Source organism: Athene cunicularia (assembly GCF_003259725.1).
Source record: "Athene cunicularia isolate RWA chromosome 3 unlocalized genomic scaffold, athCun1 chr3_part1, whole genome shotgun sequence".
NCBI lineage: Eukaryota > Metazoa > Chordata > Aves > Strigiformes > Strigidae > Athene > Athene cunicularia.
Genome location: NW_020799097.1, coordinates 93,512,344 through 93,535,176, shown reverse-complemented (window position 1 = coordinate 93,535,176; position 22,833 = coordinate 93,512,344). Strand labels below are relative to the sequence as shown.

General features: G+C 39.1%; 1 protein-coding gene across 6 annotated transcripts in view; it reads left to right on the top strand.

Annotated features, from left to right (window-relative positions):
* The window catches only part of LRFN2 (leucine rich repeat and fibronectin type III domain containing 2), a 157,719-nt gene that overhangs the window by 7,896 nt on the left and 126,990 nt on the right, over window positions 1-22,833 (top strand). The gene's annotated exons all lie outside the window — the stretch shown is intronic.

Genomic DNA, 22,833 nt, shown 5'->3' with positions numbered 1-22,833 from the left:
TCTGTCTATTTAGATATTTGTATGACCCTTCTTGCCTCTGAGCCAGAGTACCAGGCTAAGCTAAAGAAAGGCTTATGATATGGGTCTTTAGTCACGCTGTACATAGCTGATCCTCCTTGAGCCACTGTGGGGTGCTTTATTTGTCACATCTAACCTGTTTTAGGCTTTTGGTAAACATGGAAAAATTTATTCAAGTCCTTTGTGCATTTTTTTTCTTTATCCTTCTTTTACCTCCCTGAATTGATGAGTGGAATGAGGACACTATTTATTTACTTTTCCTTAGCACTAAGCACAAAGAGGTTTTTATCATCAGTGAGCTGATGAATCACTCGTTAATAATTATAACTCCTCCCCTCAATTCTTAGTCAAACCTAGCAACAAGCTTTCAAATGAATGTGAAAGACACTCTAAAATGTGACAGGTCCATCTTCATAAGGTATCTTTTCTGGAGATAAGCTGAGATCTGTCTCCTGTGTGCTGGACAGCAAATGACATGCATTTCGGGCCCATCTTAGTGTTTTGTCTGACAAATTTTTCACCTGCTTAATTCTGTAAACAGCATAACAAACGTCTGTGATGACCCTGTGGATTTGTGGCTACTTCTCTATATTTGAGAATGTGTCAAGAAAAGGAAGGTATCTATCCTCTTGCAAGAAGGTTGAGATAAGACATGGTGAATTTCTGTGCATTGGTGACTTCTACCTGATATCAGATACTGCAGAATGGAAAAATCAAAGTTAGGCTACATCCTATCTCAACTACAGGATTTACATTTAAAAATAAATAATGCCCTCAAGCCAAGGAACAGCTGCTTCAGTTCTTTCCAGCACGGCTCATTGAACTCATCCTCTCATTTGACACATCCTGCTACTCCCATATTGCTGTAGTTAGTGTTAAATCACAGACGTAGTGACCTAACTGAAACTGAGACCTAGTTGGGGTAGACTTCACACACACAGGCCATCAGATATACGGGCCCTTATATCACCACCTCACCAGAAACTGCAGAAAGACCTGAGCCTGAGGTCTTCATTAGGTTGGGCTATTTCTTTCTGTTACAGATTTTTTTTTTTTACTTGTTTTATGTCAGTCTAATCACGTTCATTTTAAGGAAAAGGACATATGAGCTTACCAGTAGGCATTTGGAAATTGATACTCAGGAGGAAGATGATTCCTTATAATTCTGTTAGATGCTAAGCTTAGGGTGATATTAAGTGATATTGGTCACTTAGATTCCCATTAATTTTTCTGAGATTTCTTTGACTAGTGTGATATGCAAATGTCCATGCTTTGAAGTGTCTTAGCCGTTCAGAGGAGCAGCAGCACCTGTGATTAGGATGACCAATGCACGTGATTAGGATGACCGATGACCTGAACACAGCATGAACAGTGATTAAGGAGATCATGAATATTAGTAGCTGGAAGATCACACATGGCTAGAATATGAGGCATTTGTTTGCCAAATATATATGAAACAATTGGGATGAAATAAAAAATAAAGGATTAAATAATAACAAATATTTTATAAATCAATACTTCTAACCACCATTAAAAATTAATAAAAATAAAATGTAGACTGTATAGCAGTAAGTGCATTTTAATATTGATATCCAGTAAATCCTGGTGTCTCACAAGGGAAAGGAATGGCAGTACCAGCCCCTGTGACATATATATGCATAAATACATGTTCATTATTATAGGACAAAACCAGAAAAAAATCTCAAGGAGGAAACATAATCTTGTAATTAAGTCTTTGGTCTTAAAGTAGGTCTGCAAGAAACAGTCTATGCAGGAATTAATAAAATTTGCCAAAATTCACACTTGATTGCAAAGAAAAAGGGAGGACCACTTTCATGATTACAATTTGCTTAATTTTTGAAATGTTTCCCCCTTTTGTATATTATATGTTAGGTCACTTCTGAAATGGAAATGGAAAATGAAATGCTCTGATAATTCACAATTATATTTCCACTTCAGAATCAATAAATATTGTTGGAAAGGTTAAATGTGTCCAACTTAAAGTATCTTCCTCTTGTTTGAATAAAACACGTCAGCTCAAAACCATTTTTTAATTCCTTTCTTTTTAATTCATTTTTTCAAATCATTAAACATATATGTTTATAATACACATGCTGCATATGTGTGTGCATAAGGTTAGATTCATTCTTGACCATAGGCATAAACTTTGCTTTTTACTCCTGCTGCTGTAATAGGAAATAATACTAACATATGTCAGAGACCTGTCTTGAGCCTAAGTGTACTGATGTTTATGAAGTGTTTACAGACTAGTGAAGATACACTCAGGGGAGTAACTTTCTGTTGGCAAAAGGAGAGACATAGCTTAGTGAGAGTTGTTGAAGAACTTCCAATCAACTTTTTCATTAGAAAATATGTTTTCTCTAAAATAGTTTACTGGGTATGTTGGGGAAGGTGGAGAGAAGTTATTTGACATCTTCCTTTGTGGTTTGGGTTTTGGTTTTGGTGTTTGTTTTTTTTGTTTTGTTTTGTTTTGTTTTTGTTTTTGTTTTTGTTTTAATATGCTCAGCTGGAATGTTTGTGGGGTTTGTTTTAAAACAGAATTGAACTTTTTTATCATGTGAAAAGCTTTATTGTTGCATTTTGTCCTATTTTTACAGAAAATAAGGTTTTACATTTTCTAGAAAACAGATATTCTCCAAATTATAGTCTAATCTAAATAAAACTTGTTTTTCAATTTCTAATAAAGCCTGGCTTTCTTAATGATTTTCAGATTGCTCATAGCCATACAGAGATGGTACCACTTCTTGTAGAGTTTTTCTTTACTCCTTTCTCATTGTTTTGTTTTCTTGCCCTAGTGGGTCTGTTCTTTGTGGATGGTTATGCATAAAGGAAACATATAATTAAATGACTTCTCCAAATAATATAGGCTGTAAAAATGCTGAATTCACTTTAAGGTTCACAGGAGGGGTAATATGAAGGTAAAATGACATAAAACATATAGTATTGGAATGGAAAGCTTGGACCATGGCAAAGCAGGCCATCACAGTTCCTAATCTCTGGAGAGAATTAACCTCCAAATTTTAGCTGTACAGAGGCAATGGGGTGGGGGTGGGGGTGGGGGAGGTGAGAGGGGACACACATGACTGTCATCAAGGCATTAAAAAGGACATCATGGCCAGTCCTTCTGCGAGATCTGAAAATGAAAAGAAGCTGAAAAAAGTGAAAGTTTCTTATGGTAGAGTAGCCCCATGCAGCAGCTCATTACTCTTCGTACTGGAAATGCTGTTAGCTGATACATGGTTTGTATTATCTTAAGCTTAAAAATGAAACTCCCAACTACTACACTTGTAAATGTGTTAGATATTATCCTTAACAGATGATTCATCTCTCCCAGTCATGGGAAAGGGGAATGAGGAGTTCCTGATAGTTTACGTCTTCCTAGAATGCAGAGCTTTTGAGGACTGTGTATTAGCATGCTGACACTACAGGAACAACTCCATATATGTTTAGTATATCTTCTGCTCAGGACTCTGAGCAAATAAGAATAAATTGATCCTTGGAGCTTCCCATGTAAATTGGGTTACTGTTGCTATTCCATAAACAAGAAAAATGGGGCATGGATTTTGACTTAAACTAGTCCATGATCACACACAGTGTCTACGGCAGAGCTGTTGATAAGGTCACCCATTAAACTGGGGGTCATTGTGATGAGGCTTAGGCAATGGTGAGGTACTGCTAAACCAGTGGAAGGGAAACCAGGTCAAATCCCGGAGTTGTGCAGCAGCAGCAACAGTCAGCTATGCCTACACAAGTAAGCCTACTGGAGAACTTCATGCAGGCTTTTCATTTCAGCAAGACTTCTATGAAAACAGCACTGAAATAGCAAGCGTTAGCTAAAGTAGAAGCCACTGAACCCTTCTGTGCAATTGTTTACATGCTTTAAGAGAGTTGAAGAAAATAGTCATCACATACATTTTTACTGTGTTTATTTAATAGTCATTTGGGAGGGATATGGATATACTGGCATCTGGAATTATCAAAAAAAAAAAAAAGCAGAAATAGTTATACTTAGCTTCCTATCTTGCTTGGGATGCTAGAAATCTTCCAAGTATATGTCCAGGCAAACCAAATATTCTCCACATATTTCCTATTTTTCATACTGAATTACTGGTGACATTCATACTAGGAAAAATTCCACTGATATCATTACTCCAGTGATGGACTAAAACCTTTTATTCATATAACACATACAACATTTATGCATGTATTATGCTACACCTAAGATTCATTTGGCCTCTTAATTTCCTTATTTCAACTGAAGTTCTAGAGTACGTAATTTATCTGAGCTCATGGCTGACTTATTCCCTCCCTTAGCTTTTAGATGAAGAGCCAAAAGACTTGTTATCTTTCCGTCCTCATTGTTCAGGTAAACATAAGCTCAGCCTCTTTTTAGCAAAACCAGAAAGCTCAGCTGACCCAAAATCACTGGCTCTTGTAAACCCAGCAAAAAAATTCTTAAGTCCCCTGATCACAGTTTTTCCTTATTGGTTTTACAGGACTCCTTTAAGTCTGCACTGACAAACAAACAATGCCATCAAACACAAGCAGGTTCTGCACTGCAGCTGGCATCCAACTGTTTCACATTTGGTGTCATTTGTCTGAACTGCAACTAATCCTTCATTCTGTGGACTACAACCCAGTCTCAGTGTCCAAACCTCAGTGACCCAAAGTAGGGTGATGGTCCTACATGCCTGCTAGTTGCACTGATAATTCCCATAATTACTCAGAAACACTTTATCTCCCATGACATTCAGTTATATGAAGACTCAATGCTTGTGAAAAACTTAATTTAAACGTCCCACTCTAACTCCCCTCATCATACAGTAAGCAGCAGCACATTAAGTTGCTTTTCTTGGCGCGAAAGCTTCTAATATGACTACAGAAGACATGAAATGCGACAATAAATCTTCAAAGACAATCACTGTGGTTAGCACACGTAATCCATAAGAGAAATAAGAACAATAGTAGTTATTAAATATAGATATTTTACTAATTGTGTCATCAATAAACTTGTGATTTGTGAATTCCTAGGATTTTTCAGATGATTATTCATTCATGATTTTATTTACTTTTCTGTATTATTAAATAGAATGGCAGAAGAGAGTTTGGGTCATGCCATAAACATCACCTTATTTGCCAAGATGTCTTCCTGTATTTTCTAGCTCAGGAAATAAAAATGTAGGGGTCTAGTCTCTGTAAAACTACTGGACATCACTGAAAAGTGCTGTGTGAGTTTTCTGGTTGATACAAAATGTTACTGCTTTGTAGGTACAGCAGATTGTACCTAAGTAAATTGGTCATTGCCTTTAATGGTAAGGATGCACTAGAGGGGTTCAACCGGTACAATTTCTTGCCTGCAACAGCTCATTTAGGTCCAGTTTCAGCTGTTAAGTGACTTCAGCGCTCTTGTCTATGTTGTTACACAGTTCTGGTCCTGGAAGAGGAACTGGAAAAATGCAGAGAAGGGAGCCTGGATGAATATGTGGAGCAGTTTTTGCACAAAGAATGATTGAATAGCCTTTTTACTCCTCAGTTTGATATGATACTCTGGCTTGATATGATAAAGATGTCTCAGTCCATGAAAGATACTTTTGTTCTTGTCTCTTCTAATACAACTCTTGGAGGACAACAGATTAAACTGACAAGTGACAGGTCCAGAACAAACAAAATAAAGCATTTCTTCACTTGGGATTGTGAAAAGCTGTGAAACCCTTTCCTGAAGGATGCAAAGATTGCTACAAGTTTGCATTGATTTATAGACCAGTTGGAGAACTAAACAAAAGAAAGACATAGAGTTATTTATGTGCAAAGATAGTATCTTTAGCTAACGATGTTAGCTAGCCCATAAACAGCTAGGAGAGCGAGAGAGAGAGTATTCTAGAAAATTATCACTTTAGGCTTGCATTGCTTTTCAAGTTTTTTGATTGGTTTCTGTTATTGACTCCTAGTAAAGACAAGATACTGGGCTGGATATACCATAGGCATGACACAATTCAGATTTGTTTAGCCTGATTTGACCTAGGATACTCTGATTCCTACAGTCCTCCTGGCACAGCCTGGCTGAGCCCACAGCTGTATTTCAGCAGGGTGCAAAGAGGTGTTAATTACCCAGTGCTTACAAGTATGGGCAGAAAAAATGATCTTCTACCATGATATTGAGACAGAGCTCCACTGCTGAATTTACTAAGTTATTAGCACCCCTGATTCAGAAAGGATGCTGATATGATCTTGGTCTCTGGCTTGAGTAATTCAGATAACTTTCACAGTGTTTCACTCCTTGTTAGGTGAAAATTGTTTTATTTGCACCTTGGGCTTCTTGACAGTTGTAGTGGTTGGCTGTGTTGGTGGGAGTACCAGGAGGTTTCCTGCTGAGCTCTGGCAGCTGGAGCAGGCAAGCCTTCACTTACTTCTTGGGGAAAAAAAGGTCAAGTTGTATTGCTGGTCTCTTCAAGCTGAAAAGAGGAAGAGGATTCTGCTTTCTCTCTTGAGAAACTGATGTTCTGATGATTGCGGTTCCTGATAGCGCAGGCCTGAGCTCCTGCATATAGGGTGTAAACCCTGTAACAAGTTAGAAGGCATGGCAGATAGGGGACACTCTTTCAGGAAGATACCTGTTGATGAACAGGTATAGTCTCTTTAACCTGTGCTGCTTTAATTTGGGATATTTGGTGTGCATCCAGTTTCTGACCGACCTGAGTTTTTTATGTGCTGAATAATTTAATAGCACCTGCCTTGCGTCTCCAGAGAAATTCTTGCTGTTTCCGGAGAAGGATCCTTCTAGGGAGAGTCTTTTCAGACAAAAAATAATAAAGAGAAGGCTCTAAACCAAGAGAAAAAGGATAGAGAAGACTAAAGGACTGGCAAAGAGACAACTTTTCAAGACCTGAAGCTGGCTTCTTTCTTGAGGCCGACATGTCTTATTTTGTCAAATTTCTTTAGTTGTGAACTATGAGCAGAATTCTCAAGACTCAGCACATAACAACATCAGAAGGCTGGCATATGAGTATAAAGCAAACATACTAAATGTGGTAGAAGTAATATACTAAAATAAGTCTTTATTTCTGGTAATTTCATGGAGCAATTATCTTTAGGCCGAGTTTCTAGCACCTTTACGCAGGTATGGTTGAGTTACTCTGAGTATTATATAATCCTGAGTTACCTGATGAAATACCTGGGTCCCAGGAGGGGATTCTTTAGCTGAAGTTCTTCAGGCCTTTTCTGTGTGTTTTGAATACTGGTGAAATAACTGTATTCAAGTTGGGAGAATGTTTGCTTGCGTAGACAATGACCCTTATGTTTTGACCTGGAATATAAGAAAGACTAACTGCATAGCATTGCCTTTCTTCTTGGGATCACCACATTCATTTCTACCCTATTGTTTTGTTTTGGTTTGGTTTGGTTTTTTTTTTTTTTAATGACTAGAATCTTTAGATTTGTGTCATGTGTTATGATAAAGCTAAACCTGCCCCCAAGAGAAAATCGCACTGATTCTTTTTCTCATACAACCACTTACAGAAGTGCTAATGTGTCCTAGGAAACATGAATGTTCAGTTTTGTTTTTAGAACTTGTTCTACAAAGTTATTGGATTTTTTTTTCTCTTGTTTTTAGTCTGCTCAATTTTTCAAGACCTAGCTTTAGGCTGAACGTAGAGAAAAGATGTCCTGACAGCAAGATTCATTAGGCTGTGGAATAGTCTGCTAAGGGAGGGACCTGATAGAAACTTTGTCATTTGGGATTTTAAAAAAGATCTTTGGGGGGGGAAAAAAAAAAAAAAAAAAACCACAAAAAAAACCCCACCCAAACCAAAAAAACACAAAAAAAACCCCAAAACCAACCCAAACCTTTAAAATCTAACACATTTTTTCCTCATGTGGTACTAGAGAGAGGATGGACTAACTGGCTTGATAAGGCTATCTTTATATGTCTAACTTCTATAGATATTTGCAGGGAAACACGAGCACTGCTAATTAACTGCTCATCTGCTTCATGTGCTTATGGCTTACCAGCTATAGTCAAATCCCATCTGTCACTTGAGGACAATTAAGTGGGCTGAGAAGCATCATTTTATGACTGCACCTGGCCAAGAGGAGGTATTCCAGATGGACAGCATGGAAAGCAGGAGACACCTAGAAGAGGAAGGGGGGAGGCTGTCTCTTCAATAGGCAATTGCAAGTTGTTGTAAATGCATTCATATAAAACAAAAAAAAAAAATGCTGGGGTGGTACTGGTAGAGGCATATGAAACTCATACACGTGCTTCTAGTGCCAATACAAGAGCTGTGCAATTTTATTCAGAGTGCTAAGGTTTTCGTCTCCAACTATATATGAATTTTGTCACCATCACTGGAGACAGGCAAAAACTGCAAAAGCTGACCAACAGCAAATAAATGGCATGGAAGATGTTGGAGACAAGGAAGAGACAGTACAAATCCGTATTACCAAGGGAGTCCCAAAAGTAGGAATTAAGTAGTGGCGCTGCAGCATAGGTATATGAATACTGCATCTTGGGTCTGATTGGGGTAAAGTCCTGGGGGCTGCCCAGCTGCATAATAAAATAATCTGGCTCACTTTTCTATGTGCTGTCATAGCTCTCACTTCGTGCATTCTCTTTTAGGCTTCTTGCTGTCTGCTGCCTGTGGCTTACAATGCAAAGGCCCTTTCACTTAAATCAGAAGATATGTGATGAATAATTAAATTTGTCCCTAAATACAATGTTTTCTCAAAACTCTTCAAGCGGTGGCAGTGTCTCTTTAGAGGCCATTTTCAAAGCTTACAGCAGTATCCTCTGGTAATGAGGTAACGATATTGCCTCAATTATGTTCTGTGAGGGAAGATGAAGATCTTAAACTGCCATTCAGCTTTAGAATTACTGCTGTAATTTTAAAAGTATCTGCCCTCCCTTTCTCTTTAAGCAAAATCATCCCACCCCATTTGTCAAGATAATGCCATCCCTGGCCAAGAAGAGCCTCTCCTTGCAATGATACCTTCCTTCAGAGGGATGACATTAACAGTGTTGTTTTGTCACACCTGAATTCAAATAGTTTAATTCAACTCGGTTCTCCTTTTTTGGCTGTTACTTGCCATATCTGTCCATTATGCATTACCGGGATGCTTGAAAAAAGAGCCATCAACCTTTTTGTTTGTAAATTTTCTATGTATATATATATATATATATATATATGTATATATATGTGTGTGTGTGTGTGTATATGTATATATGTGGTTTTTATCTACAAATAGGTGTATGTAGAAGAGAGACTTGCTTCTTAATAGGCCAAAGCACTTTTCCTGGATGCAGATATTACAAATTCTGGCATGGTGACAAATCGCTATGGGCTCTGGGGCGCCTCCCTTCTGGGCTGCAGCCCCTGGCTGGTGCTCAGGAGGGAACATCAGTATGACTGTGGCGTATGTACCCTGCTTCTCCTTTGTTTGTGGGAGGACAGACAAATCTCTGGCTTCTCAGCTCCTCCTGGCACAGTCTCACATGGGGAACGGTTCAAATAAATCCATCTCTTTTATAGAGCAGGGGGACTGTAAGATTGTTGTCAAGAAATAGGAGGAAATAGTAAGTCTTGCTAACCATAAGCATTCCAACATCACTCTGAACATCAAGTGAGATAAGCTTATGTGGCATAATCTACCTTTCATAGAGCTGTTTATTTTTTAGCTTCCTTCTTCCAGTTTCTGAGCTATTGTGGATCACCTTTTTAAAAAATAAAAAAGGTCTTTCCTAAAAACATGACTTCAAGAGCTGGCAAAGTAAAGCCAAAACTCCCTCTTTTGAATCCTGCAGCAAACACAGAAGTTATCAATCCTGAGTCCTTAATGTCTGTGTTCCCTGTGCAGCTGTATTAAGGGCCATTAGATATTATTTTCTCTTTGTGCATGTCAAACTAAACCAAGGCAGTTTCTTAAAAGAATGTTATGTAGGATTTTTAGGATTTTGTGTTTTGTTTTTTTTTTTTTTTTTTTTTTTTTTTTTTTTTTTTTACATTTTGTTAAAAACAGATTATGTAATATAATAGCAGCAGGGTATTTTTTATTGTGGTTGTGTTTTTTTTCTCCATGTTTCAAATATATTTATTTATTACTGCTTAAGTATTTTAAGAGCCAAAACTTGAAGATCAGTGTACCTGTTGGTTCAGGAAACTGGGAAATTAAATGGATTATTGTAGAGAAACTGGTTTGTTCAACCCTGCTGATCAAGACAAGAAAAATGAAATAAAAGCCAGCAACATAACAAGTAGAAGAAGAACTTAAAATAATTCATTCTTCCCTATGCAAAAGGATTAGTGTAAGGAACATAGGAGAAAATTTTAGACAGAGGTTTGTTTAATTTGGGCTCTTCTCAGTTTAAAAGACCTACTTGAACAGAATTTCTCTACCACAAAAGTCAGATATAAAATAAATACATAGAAATTTAGGCATGCTCCTTCTAACCTGTACATCACTCCTCCTTTTAGAATTAATATTAGTATCAGCTTTTTGATTTGGTAGAAGTTCAAAACCTGTAAAAGCTCCTGAAAGTTGTTATTAAAAAACTAAGTTGTTTTATCTCTCACCACTTACCTTCTTATAAGTTGCTGATGCCTCATGAAGAATCTTGTTGATGTAGAGAGGCTAGGTTTCTGAATTAAAATATTCAGTTTTTTCTTCCTCTCTCCTTCCCCCAAAATTTAAATCAAGTTCTAAGGTCTTTCATAGCCCTGAATGAGGGATGATTAGTTATATGTATTTTAACTTTTTTTTCTTTCTTAAATACCGTTCTCCCTCTAATACAGAGATTCTATCAAGACAAAAATCTGGCTTTGATGCCTGTATCTGGCACAAGCATAGCCAACAGCCTGAAATAAAGTAGTGAACAACAGGGAAGAATATTCAGGCATATTTGGGCAAACTAGATACCCAGTTTCAAATGACTGCGATTACACTTTTCTTCCCCCTTCCTTTTCTCACTAACATGACAGCAAGCACATTTCCTTCAGAAAACACATTTTGAGCCTGTCTGAGATAATAATTTAAGGTCAGATTTTTCATATGTGCTCAGCAAACTGAATGCAGATGGGGTGCTAAGTGCCTCAGGTTTTTGTTTGTTTGATTGGTTTTGGGTTTTGCTTTTTGTTTTCTGGTTTTATTGGTTTTGTTTCGTTTTTGTTTTTGTTTTTTAATAATGATCCTACAATAGGACTTCTGGGTACAGAATAACTTTGAAAATTCAGCTTCTATGTAAATGCGTCAGGTCTGTGATAGCTAGTTCTTATTAACCTTTCCTTATTTTTGGAAAAAGCACCTTGGTTGTGGGATTTTCAGGCATTCTCCCAACTGGCCAAATTCTGCTCTTAATGGAATCAATGAAAATAATTTTAACTTAAGTCAATACTATCTGATGTGGACTTTTGGTCTTGCTTGCCATCTTTACCATTTGTCTGTAGGTATATGTTTAGGAATAAACTTAATCTCATATCACAGAGGAACAAAACTGTGCCTCAGCACAGGTCCAAGTTCTTTGCTCCTGTATCGTAGGTGGACTAGGCACATGTAGTACCAAGTGACTTGCATCTTAGCCTGCCACCAGGTGTTGTGGCTTTTCCCTAACCTTTTAGCAGATATTAGAGTTTAGATGTCTGTATAGAGGTGTTCTACATGTGATCTTTTAGGATTAGTGAGAAGAAATACACTTTGATGGTGCAGTTCTGTTCAACTATAGTAGATAAAGCAGTTACTGAGGTAGATATCTACAGTAAGCCTGATGAATCACATCCTAGAACTGCCTAGGTCTTTTGATATATCCACAAAGGTCACCGGAGAACTGGCTAATATGTGAACGTTTATATTACATACCTCAAAGCTAAGATCAAATCCACTGGCAGATGTGGTTGTCACTGTGGATGGAAAACACAGTGGTCATTTAGTATGCAAAAGCTCTTTATCTCTATCTTACCTTTGCATCCTTACCTTACTTTTGACTCACTGGTTTCACCTGGAAAAAGCAATTCCGTGTTAATTGCTTCTGAAATCTTTACCCACAGATCAGATGCTGTGTAGTTGTATGTCCATTTCCCTTTAAAATTGCCTGCTTTTTTCATTGTGAGACAATTTGTTCCTGAGACTGCTTTAGAACCAAAGACATAGAAATGGAGCAGTGACTAAGTGATTCACTCTCTAAGACAACATGTATTTCATATTGTATCCATCTGTGGTATGGTGTTACCCTTCTTTATTTGATTATGTTCCTCGAATTCTCTAGATGCTAATTTAGAAAATCCTTTACTTAGGTTTTTGTACTCTTTTGTGTTGGTGGTATCACTATTATTTGTAGAGACAATGAGCAGAAGGAGATATTTGGTCTGTTTGCTTGGGTTTTCTTCTCTATTTATGAAAACATTTTTATATGTAGCAGATGAACCTAGGATAAAAGAGACCAGATCCTAGCACATCAGCGCTTTCCAGTTCTTTTACTTTAAGTGGAATGCATTTTTCCTTGACTTATCACAAGCCAATATAAACCTGTGTTTTTTTCCCCACCTCTTCTACCTATTTTCTCAGAGCATATGCCGAGGATGCCACCCATAGCAGAGGATCAGTGTAAAGCATCTGTTGCAAATTACCCAGCTGAGATTGATTGATTTTTTTTCATTTTATGCATTAAACTCTCCTGGTCTGGATTTCATCTTAGACCTCAAAATGATTTCAGTAATGATACATGCCAGGAGTTACCTGCTATAGAGCTCCTGAAATTCAAAAAATCCAACCTTGGTATTTAATTGATATTTAGTCACTGGTTGACCTTACACCTTCCTAAGAAAACTCCAGGAAACTAATAGTTAATACGTAAAGAACTCTTATGGAATGTGGTTTGTGGATTAGGCTTCCAGGGGTGGCTGGTGCTGAAGCTTTCAGCCTCCCAGAGCTCAAAGGTGGCTTGTTTTGGAACTCCTTGTGCTTCGAGGTTTACAGCAATCCTAAAATTGTTTAAATACAATTTATAGCCAAGCAGTAAACCAAACTAGCAGTAAAAAATCTCAAATTATGGTGCTAGGCAATCTTCTAAGCTGTACTGTAAATGTAATCGCTTTCACTTATGAGTCCTGATTTATTCTTTCTGAAAGAAGCCCTGTACTTTGGTGGTATTTTAGTCAACTTATTTGTTGTGGCAATAACTGCGATGTACCTAGTTTTCTTTCTCACTGCTTCTATGAAATGCTTGTAGATGGACCAGAAAGGGAGATGCTGATGTGGGTAGTAAGAGGTTCTTCTCTAGCCATACAAGGCAATCTCAGAAAATAAAAGGTATCAGAACTCTTGTTTTTTATGGGTTTTTGTTTTGTTTCTATATGTAATGAAAAGTTAGGAATGTGAAACTTTTCTTAGCCTTTTGACTCTGTTTTTCTCTTCCCAAAAGGAACAAGGTGGCCATAGTCTTGTGTTTTCAACACTGTGTTATGATCATGCAAAGCCTGATGAATAGGCAAGTGCAGTTTATTTACAGAGTCTTGTCATAGAAAGGCACTAAGGCTTTGAAACTCAGCTGACACCCATACATTGAATAGCAGATCTGTGTAAGCATCCGTAGCATTATTGCAAACTATAGTGTAAAGAACCGAGTCACTTTTTTCCTGAGATTATGGGTACTTTTTGTATTTCTGGCTTTCTGTTAAACAAGAAACCTGCAGTTAGAAGTTAGTTCACAGTGAAAAGAAAAGTTTATTCTTTGTGGGACGGTTGAATCTGGGGAAAGTATGCAGATTCAGTGTTGAAGGCAAATACACAATCTCAATTACGTGCTGCAGAGTCAGGGAAGCAGAGGCTCTCTCAAAGCATGAACTCAGCAAAATAAAGAGCTCTCATACTGCAGGAGGTCTCTGTCTCCACCAACACAGGAGAGCAGTGAAGCGAAGTAGGCACACAGCCAGGCTTTCTTTCTTACTCTGATCCTCAACGAGAACATGAATACAGATGGCCATCACCACCACTGGCTCACAGGAAAGGAGAGGCCTGGGGAGATGAGTTCATTAATGTAATACGCTGCTGCTGTTTGCTTCCGACCTGTCTTGCAGTGAGTGCCTTGCTCTTTTTTGGTGTTCGGTTTGTTGGTAGCCAAACCTTTCTTGCTGTAGTGCATTTCAGTGGGTGCTTTTGTTTTCTGTAACACATGTCCTCTTTTACACTGTCTTATGTTGTCCTGCCTATTCCAAGGTAAATGAACAGTAAATCCATTATAAATGACTAGATAACAAGTAGAAGGCAGACAGAAGAAACATTGCATGTTCTAGTCAGCCTGTGACTTAGATGGGATTTGAATTCTGTATGATGTACCATGAAAGATTTAATACAGTATTTGGAGTTTCATTATTTGTAACCAAAAATGTCTGTAACAAAGACACTTAAATTCTGTGTCTGTTTTTGTCACCTGGATTCATGTTCTGTGATGAGGACCAGGAAAATAAGTCAGTCTTATTACAATAATGCTGTTTGTCATCCTTTTACAATACTTACCTATAAGCAAAGACCTTCATTTGAATTGGGGAATGGTGGCAAAATGACAAGGAATAGATTTGCACTGAAGTTCACTTATGTTTGGGGGTGTGCTTTTTCTGAGAAATGGAGTGCAGGGGAAGTGGTTTAGGTTAGAATTATGTCTATATCAGACATCTTTAATCAGTATTTTTCTTCTAAAACTACTTAATGTGAAGAGCAACACATAATTCACAGCCATGAGCATTTAAAATAAACACCCTCTAGGTTAGAACAGTTCTTCTCAGTGCATTGCACTTTCCCATTAGCAGCAGTATTGAAAAGGTGTTACTATACATACAGCAAACCCTTGCTTAACATGCACGTAGCACTGTTCTGGGAAGTTTAACACTGAAGACCTAGAATATAAATAGTTTCACCAGTTTCTGCTTTGAGGAAGGTAATTAATTCTCTCTTAATTTGCTAACGATACATTTTATTTTTTTTAAAAATTTTTTTTTAGCTTGGTAAATCATGCAACAGATTGGTTTTGTTTCACAAAGGAACAAGAAAAGGAGTACGGGCTCAGAGGACAGATAAAATGTCCTGACTCTCTTCTTAAACCTCATTCGAGTAAATTTAAACCTTCAATTATGGCTCAACAGTGGTTGACTAAGTATTTCCTTTCTGGGAGTCCCAGCAGGTGTCCTACTTGCTGACAGCAATTCCTGAATCTCGGTAAAGCAGATAATTTGAGCTAAAACATACATTGTCCCCTCATCTCTCATTCAGAGGGTGAGGATGTGATAAGTGTTTTCTGAGGTTTTTCTGATATATAGGTTTCCCTGAGGCAGTGAACATTGATTATAACAGCGGGTCCAGGGAAAAGGACATTTCTGCTAGATAAACCACTACAGTGTGATTTCACTTCAGGTCAAAGATTACCTTTCTGTCAGAAAGAAGAAACCATATTAACTTGCAAGGAGGCCTTCAGAGTTAAGGGCCAGGGCAAACGGCAGCAGTCCTATTAGAGGGCTAGAAATTGTTTTATCCTGCAGAACTAGTCTGCAGTTTCAGACCTCTTCCTGTTGTGTCCATGAGGAAAGGCAAGGTAACCAGACTTGGATGTTCAGCTGGGATGTGACAGCTCATCTTCAAACCCCTGTTCCTCTCAGTGAAGCCCAGGAACAATGGTCTCCTGTTTCCCACCTGGATAGATGCTGTAATCTCCTGGCTGCTCTGAAGTTTGCTCTTCATTGCTTCTGCTGTATGTGCACCATTTAAAGTGGGCAGATGTCCAGGCCGTGAGAGCAAGTGAGGGAATGTGACTAGCAGTGGGGGCATCTGAGATGCAAGAGGTGCTTTTCTAGTACCACATCTGAGTCAGGAAGAGCAGAGACCAGGTTCTCCTGCCTTGTGTAAATGACAGTCTGAACTAGCAGGTTACCAAAGGGCTCCATTTTTCTTCCTTCTCTGTGGTTTTGAGGCAAATAAGTGTAGAGATCTGCTGATGTGTTTTACGACTAGCCTCTCTCAAAAGAAACAAACAGCCTTTCTAGCTAGTCCCCCATCAGGGCCAGCTATTGAGAGGAAATCTAGCTTATCTGGATAGCATTGGCAACTGAGAGCTGTCCCATGTGAGATGTTAAGAAAAAGTTTCAGTACCTTCTGTTTGAAGTGGCACCTGCCAGTTTAAAAATAACGACATGTTTGCCAAGAGATTTAAATGAACCCAGAAATTATGAAAAAAAATTTCATAACAGTTTTAGTGAAACATTCAGGGCCACCTCCTCCACCTTCTCTTTCTTTTTTTCCTCTTTCAGCTTGAAAAATCTCATTCCAGACCAGAAATACTTCGGGGAAAAAATAACTAACAGAAGGGAAATTAAAATATCAAACTCAGAAGCCTATTATCTACTCAGCTGTAGCTATGCAATCACACTGTAGATGTTTGATTGTCATTTCCATGTCCCTATAGCAAGAGACAATCTTTTCTTCTTTCCATAAATAAAAATGAAACTAATGCTATCAGAATTTCCAGATTTGACAAATCTGGAGCATAAAGTTCTCTTGCAGAATAGCTCTGTAGATAAGATCTGAAATGATATGTCCTTACATAAGAGAAATGTTTATCTGGGAGTCATAACCATATCAATGTGGCTTTCTGCTGTGGTGCAGTATTACTTGGAACAATCAAGAATTTCTGTGGCAGAAACTTCTGTTTGCCATGAACAGTAAAGATTCATTTTGAAACCTTTTTGGTACTGTTTCTTACATGTTGAAAACATTTTCCAGGCTTCTCTGGGCTTGTTTAGCAAACTAATAGACATTATGACATCATTGTCTCACCTCTCCTTCCAGATGAGCAGAGGGAAATGGATGGGGGAAATGGGTTAGAGGTATTTTTTTCCCTAAGTTCTACAAAGCACACAACTTTTCCTAATTAGCTGGAAGATGTATGTTTGCTTGTGGAAATGAAAGTGTCATACTGGGGGTAATTAATTTTGGCTGCCTAGAGCCTGTCTAGGGGAAGGGGGTGAAAAAAGAATCAGAAAAAAAACAAAAAACAAAAAAAACACCACACAAACAAACAAATAATATTTAAAAGAAAAATTATCTTGCTCTGCTCTTGTCTTGGAAAACCATTTTACTATTAACTAAAGCAAATGCTGCCCAAACGTACAGCTACTAGGGCTTTTATTGTTATTTGACAGACGTATGTACTTGTTTTTAATGGTCCTGTTTTGCCTTGATTATCTGCATTTTGTCATTTCTGGCTGAGCACAACGAAGCTAGCAAATATGTTGGTAGATTTTTATGTGGACTACCTGTTGGTAGGAATATTTTTACAAACAATAATGTTACAGCTGGAGTTAGCATATTTTTTATGGCTTGACTGAAACATAGCATTGCTGTCTGGAGCCTGTGACCTTACTAGTTTCTATGGTCAGCATCCTACCTAGACAGGAGCTCCTTGCTCCTAGTGTCCTCCTAGGTACAAGCAGTGTGGTTGAGTGTCAGCCTCCTGTCATTAATGGGTCCCTCCTGCTTGTCACTGCCACCTGCTTAGCTAGAAGCTAGTTGTGGGTTTTTTGTTTGGTTTTTGTTTTTTGGTTTTGTTTTTTTTTTGTTCTAAAGAACTGAGATCAGCCCTGGGTTTCTGGACACAGTTCCTTTGCTTAGAAATGTAGCACCTGTTTATGCCTGTATTCTGTGCTTTGGGTTTTGCTGTGTTAGCCAGCAAAATTCTCAGGGATGGTTTTAGGCACAGACAAAGAGGGCACTTGCCAGCAACACAGACAACTTGGGGGGCAACAAAGCAGCTTGTGATTCTCTGTGATGTTTTGGCTGTGTTTAGGAAAACTGAGCCTGAGAGAGGGCTTAGGGAAAAGAGGCAGGAGCTGCTGCTGCAGAAACACAGCCACCATCCTTCTCCCTGGCAAACAGCAAATTTGAGCGTCTAGATCTCTCCTCTATTTCTGTCCCTTATCTTTATCTTCTTTCTTTCCACAGTTGGAGTTATGTATCTCTGTTAGAAGCTTAACTTTTCATACTTGGGGAAGTGAAATTCTCCCTGCATTCCTCAAAAGCCTTGAGGTGGCCTCATCAGTCACTGTACATCTGGATTCCTCTACCCTACTTACATAGCTATGCAGTTTCTGAGAGCTATGGGTGCACTGGAGCAAATAATTTGCTTTCCCACATTCACTCACAGAAGACTGCGTGTTTTTTCTTTTTTTCCCCCTCATGCAGTACCAAGCCCATGTGAAAGCATCCATATTTCTATGTTCCTGTAACATCCAGGAACTGACAATGCCTTTACCCTAGTCTACCTCACCTTTCTTCTCTCTGTGCCTTCTCTGAATGGCCAGAACAGAAAAAATCTCTACAGCTTATGGGGAAGGCATGGGCTTTGCACATACTTCATGAACATTGCCAGCTGCATGCTCAGTAGAGCTTTTCCATCTGAAGAGAATGAGGGACAACTTAACACTGTTAAATGTGAGTGCAGAAATAGGCACAGGTGACTCCGTAATACAATTCCCTCTGTGCAGAAGCGCAGCGTGCCTGAGCAGTATGAAGGGAATGATGACAGCGAACAGGACCCAAAGCACTGCACAGATGGATTTTGTAGCAGTGCAGGAACCCCTCCAGCCTGGAGCAGAGCAGCTGTTTCACAGTGTCCAAGCAGCACTGATCATAGGAAGGGCCAGTCTCACGGAAAACTGGGGAAAAGTTTGGCCACCTTTCAGTACTTAATGCTCAGCAGAGAGCTGTAATTGACACACGTGATCATGTTGTCTGCTGCCAAAGAAAGTGATGTGGATTCTCAGCCACCCCTTTCATCAAGTTGGTGTGCAGGCGATGCATGGCTGCAGCTGCTGGGCTAACCAGCTCTCCAGCCAGCCTGGCTACCTGCCACACACGTGCCAGCTGAGCCCTGGGTGCTGGGGATGGATTTCAGTGGTGGGGCTGTTTTTCTTTCTCCCTGTGCAGGGTTATGTTAAGATTTCATCCTGCCATACCTCTGACTGGCAGCTGTGCCATGGTTATTTTGTGGGGAATCTCTTCAAAACCTCTCCATGTGGATGTCTCTGGGCAAACATTTTTTCACGTTCAAATGCCATTAATGTATCTGAAATGAGCTGTACCATGCATGATTGTTCTTTGTTAAAGGAGTGGGCTGTGTTAAATCCCAAACAAGCAGGTGTCTACATTGTGCAGTCTTGCACCACACCTGGTAGTCTGGCATTTCTCCATACAGCTCAGCATGAGGGTCAGAGATCAAATGGCTCTCCTTAGACACTCTCTGAAGCTAACCCCGTGGCATCCAACATTAATTGTGTCTTTTTAGGATATTCTTCTGATAAGAATTCTAGTGCCCAACCTTTATTTGTTTTAACATCTTCTTTTTTAAAGGTCTTATGATTGGTATTGCTGGAGTATTATTTCTTTTCCCATTGCTAGCAAGAAAAACTGAGTAAGTTACAGAGAATCAAGTCCCAAGAGCATGACAGCATGCATCACTTCCACAGTTACTGGTGTTGTGTGTGTACATACTTAAATGTACATGCATCTGCTTTATCCAATGTAGTGGTGATCATGAACATTACTGGAGTTAGTTTTGCTATGGGGGTGTTTTAGTGGACTGGAGCAATAAATTTGCTAGCTTAAATTTAATTCCTGAGTTCAAGGCAGTAGCCCACAAACAATACCACGCCTTTAGTTACAAGGGTCCTATTTACAACTGTACAGTTTTTCTTTGCATTAAACATGAAAACTCATGAATACTTCCATCCTGTTAAGTACTGTACCAGGCATCAGTAGGTAGAACCCTCCTGACTTTGAGAACACATGAAAATAAAAAGGGTCAGAGAGCAAAATCCCATACTTCTGTTTTGTACTATCTCAACACTGATCATGCTTCTAATTGTTTATCAATTAAACAGCAAGGTAATGATATCCATTTCTGGCTTCCTCTACAGCAATACCAGGGTCTTTTCAGTGGTGCCTAAGACAGGACAAGAGGTAACAAGCACAAACTGAAACAGAAAAGGCTCCATCTGGACATCTGGATACACTTTTTCACTGTGAGGGTAACCAAGCACAGGAACAGGTTTTCCAGAGAGGCTGTGGAGTCTCCATCCTTAGAGATGTTCAAAAGCCACCAGGACATGGTCCTGGGCAACTGAGTCTAGGTAAGCCTGCTTGAGTACAGGGGGCAGACAAGATGACCTCCAGAGGTCCCTTCCAACCTCAACTGTTCTGTGATTCTGTGATCTCAGCTCTTGTCTCCCTTCACCTTTACATGTCGCATGGTTTCTTCCAGGGCAGGTGAAATGCTGGGAGGCAAGGAAGGAATGACAAAGAATGGTAAGGGAAGCATTTAGGAATGTTGGCATGGGATAAGGAGGCATGATGGAGCCCCTGAAATGTTAGGGAACAAGAGGTTGTCACAAAAGAAACTGGAAATGCAGAGCAGCAGAATGCTAAGGACTGTCCACAGATGCAGGAAGTTCAGTCCAGAGAAGCCACTAAACATACAGTGATCTGTGCATGAACATTATTTTCTTGCATAGGGAACTGGAAGGAACTTCTTGGATGTTGAGTTCTGCTTCTTTTTATGACCCACAGCTGTTGTATGGAGCAGTGCTGTTAACACTTATCATCAAGTATGTAAGCTCCCTGGCAATTCTTGCCATTGGAGTGACTGTTTTTCTGGGTCCAGGAATGGGTCATTTGGCAGTGCGGTGCCTTGCTGCTCCTGGGAGTCTATACTTTCATGACCCTGGTGACCTCACAGAGTATCAGCCTCCTAGAGTGTCAGTCCAGACATGCAATGAACGCAAACTGAAGACATCTATTTATTTATACCTTACAAATCATCAAAAGAAGCTGTAAGAGATCAGGAAACATTATGTGTTCATTATCTTGACATAACCAGGAAAGCTGATTTTTTTACTTTGTTTTTCATTTCCACACCCCACACACCCCCTTGCTAATGTCATTAAGTCTTTGATTTGTGGGACCTGGGGAGAATCACTGATGCCCTTGTTATGGGAGAGATCCCTCCATACCACAGAGCAGAATGAGGCTGTACCTTTTTCACTTTTAAATTTTTTTTTTAAATTATGAGTTCTGTTTGTCAGTCATCCAGTGCAGTGCTAAGTGGCAGGTGCCACTCCTCTGAGGTGTGAGCACAAATATCTTTTTAGAAGGCTTTTATATTAATGATAGCTAGCTGCATTAATGCCTAATTCTCCATTTATTTTTTTAAATCCCTATTGAACAAAAATATTAAACAATGATTTTACTGTGGCCACTTGGATTTTAATCAGAACACTTACTGTGTTACTGATCTGTCCTTGCTAGCAGTAACTTGTTTCTGAGACTATATTCGTTCTAAGGAGCAAGTGTGTCTGTGTAGTGAACAGAATTAGTTTTCTCTTTAGTATAGGTCTTTTTAATAATCTGTTTATAATTAATAGATTTTTGTCGCAAATTAGCTCTTACCACTCATTGAGAGTCTGCTGAGGTGTGCATGGGGCAACTGGTGTTAGGGGCTGGCATAACCCGGCCACTGCTGTGGGAAGGGGCTGTTGGAGGGATGTTCTTGAATGTTCTTGCATGTGTCTGTGGGCTCATCTTCATGACCAACATGTGGTTCTGAGGCACTGAAATTCTCCAAAGACCCTACAGGAGTGGGATCTGCAGTGCTCCTGTGGGATGATGGTGGTGGTAGTCTGAGGATCAGAAGCTGGGGCAGCTTCAAGAGCTTATATATGGAGGCTTTTGGGGAAACTATCATCAAAAGAGTTCTGTTGATTTGTCTTGTCGTATGGAGGCAACACCTATGACAGGCACAGCTGTTGACTTACAGGAAGAGAGAAAAGCAGCTTTCACCAAGCTCCACTCAGCATTTCAGATCATCTTCAAAAAGTGCCTCCAGAGTTGCCTACTGGGAAGGAATGTTTCAGACCTTCCCACATCATAAACTATTGTTGCGATCAGTGGAGGACATTAGCAGTCTTAATGTATAGATTAAAGAGGATTTCCTCTGATTTGGTTTCTCCTATCAAGGGGCTTTGCAGAATATGAATGTCTGGTGGAAAAAGCACTAAGATGAATTGGTGAGTGGATTAGGTATGCAAGAGGTCTGATAGTAATCCTTGTCCTCTTCCACTGTCATCTTTCTAGTGCCTCTTTTGGTCTGTTGATGATAGTTATGTCTAAACACGGGCCTAATGTATCCCAATCCTGAGTTGTAATCCCAACTGCTGTCTTCTGCCTATCCTCATAGCATTTGTAATGCACATCTCACCTACACTGCAGTAACTCTTTGAACTTCCCTGTTCTGGTAGCCACATTTTTGTGCTTTCCATCAGGTCACAAATTCTTGAAATTAAATCTCTTCCCTAACTGATTGTCCATGTCTTCATTCCACCATATTTCCGATTTTAAACTTTGTCAGTACCTCTTAGTCTAAATCTGAAGTATCCCATGAGATCTGCCTTCTGTTTCCTGGGAAAGTGTCTTCTGAAGTAGCCTCAGAGCATCCACTGAAATTTCTAAGGTAAAAGAAGCTTGTCAGGTTGTGGAATATCGAGAGAATCTTGATGTGTTTCCCAGAGATGCTCAAAAGTTCTACACAGTACTTCCCAAACGTTGTATTGTGTTTTTCCTGTGACATTCACAGAATCATGCTTCCATAACTGAAAGTTACAGAAATTGAGGCTTTATCATTTAATACCTTCCTACTTGCTGTTTGCTCAGATGATTGGTTAAAAACATTATGTAAATATCTTTATAAACAAAAAAATAATCAGCCTGTAGAAG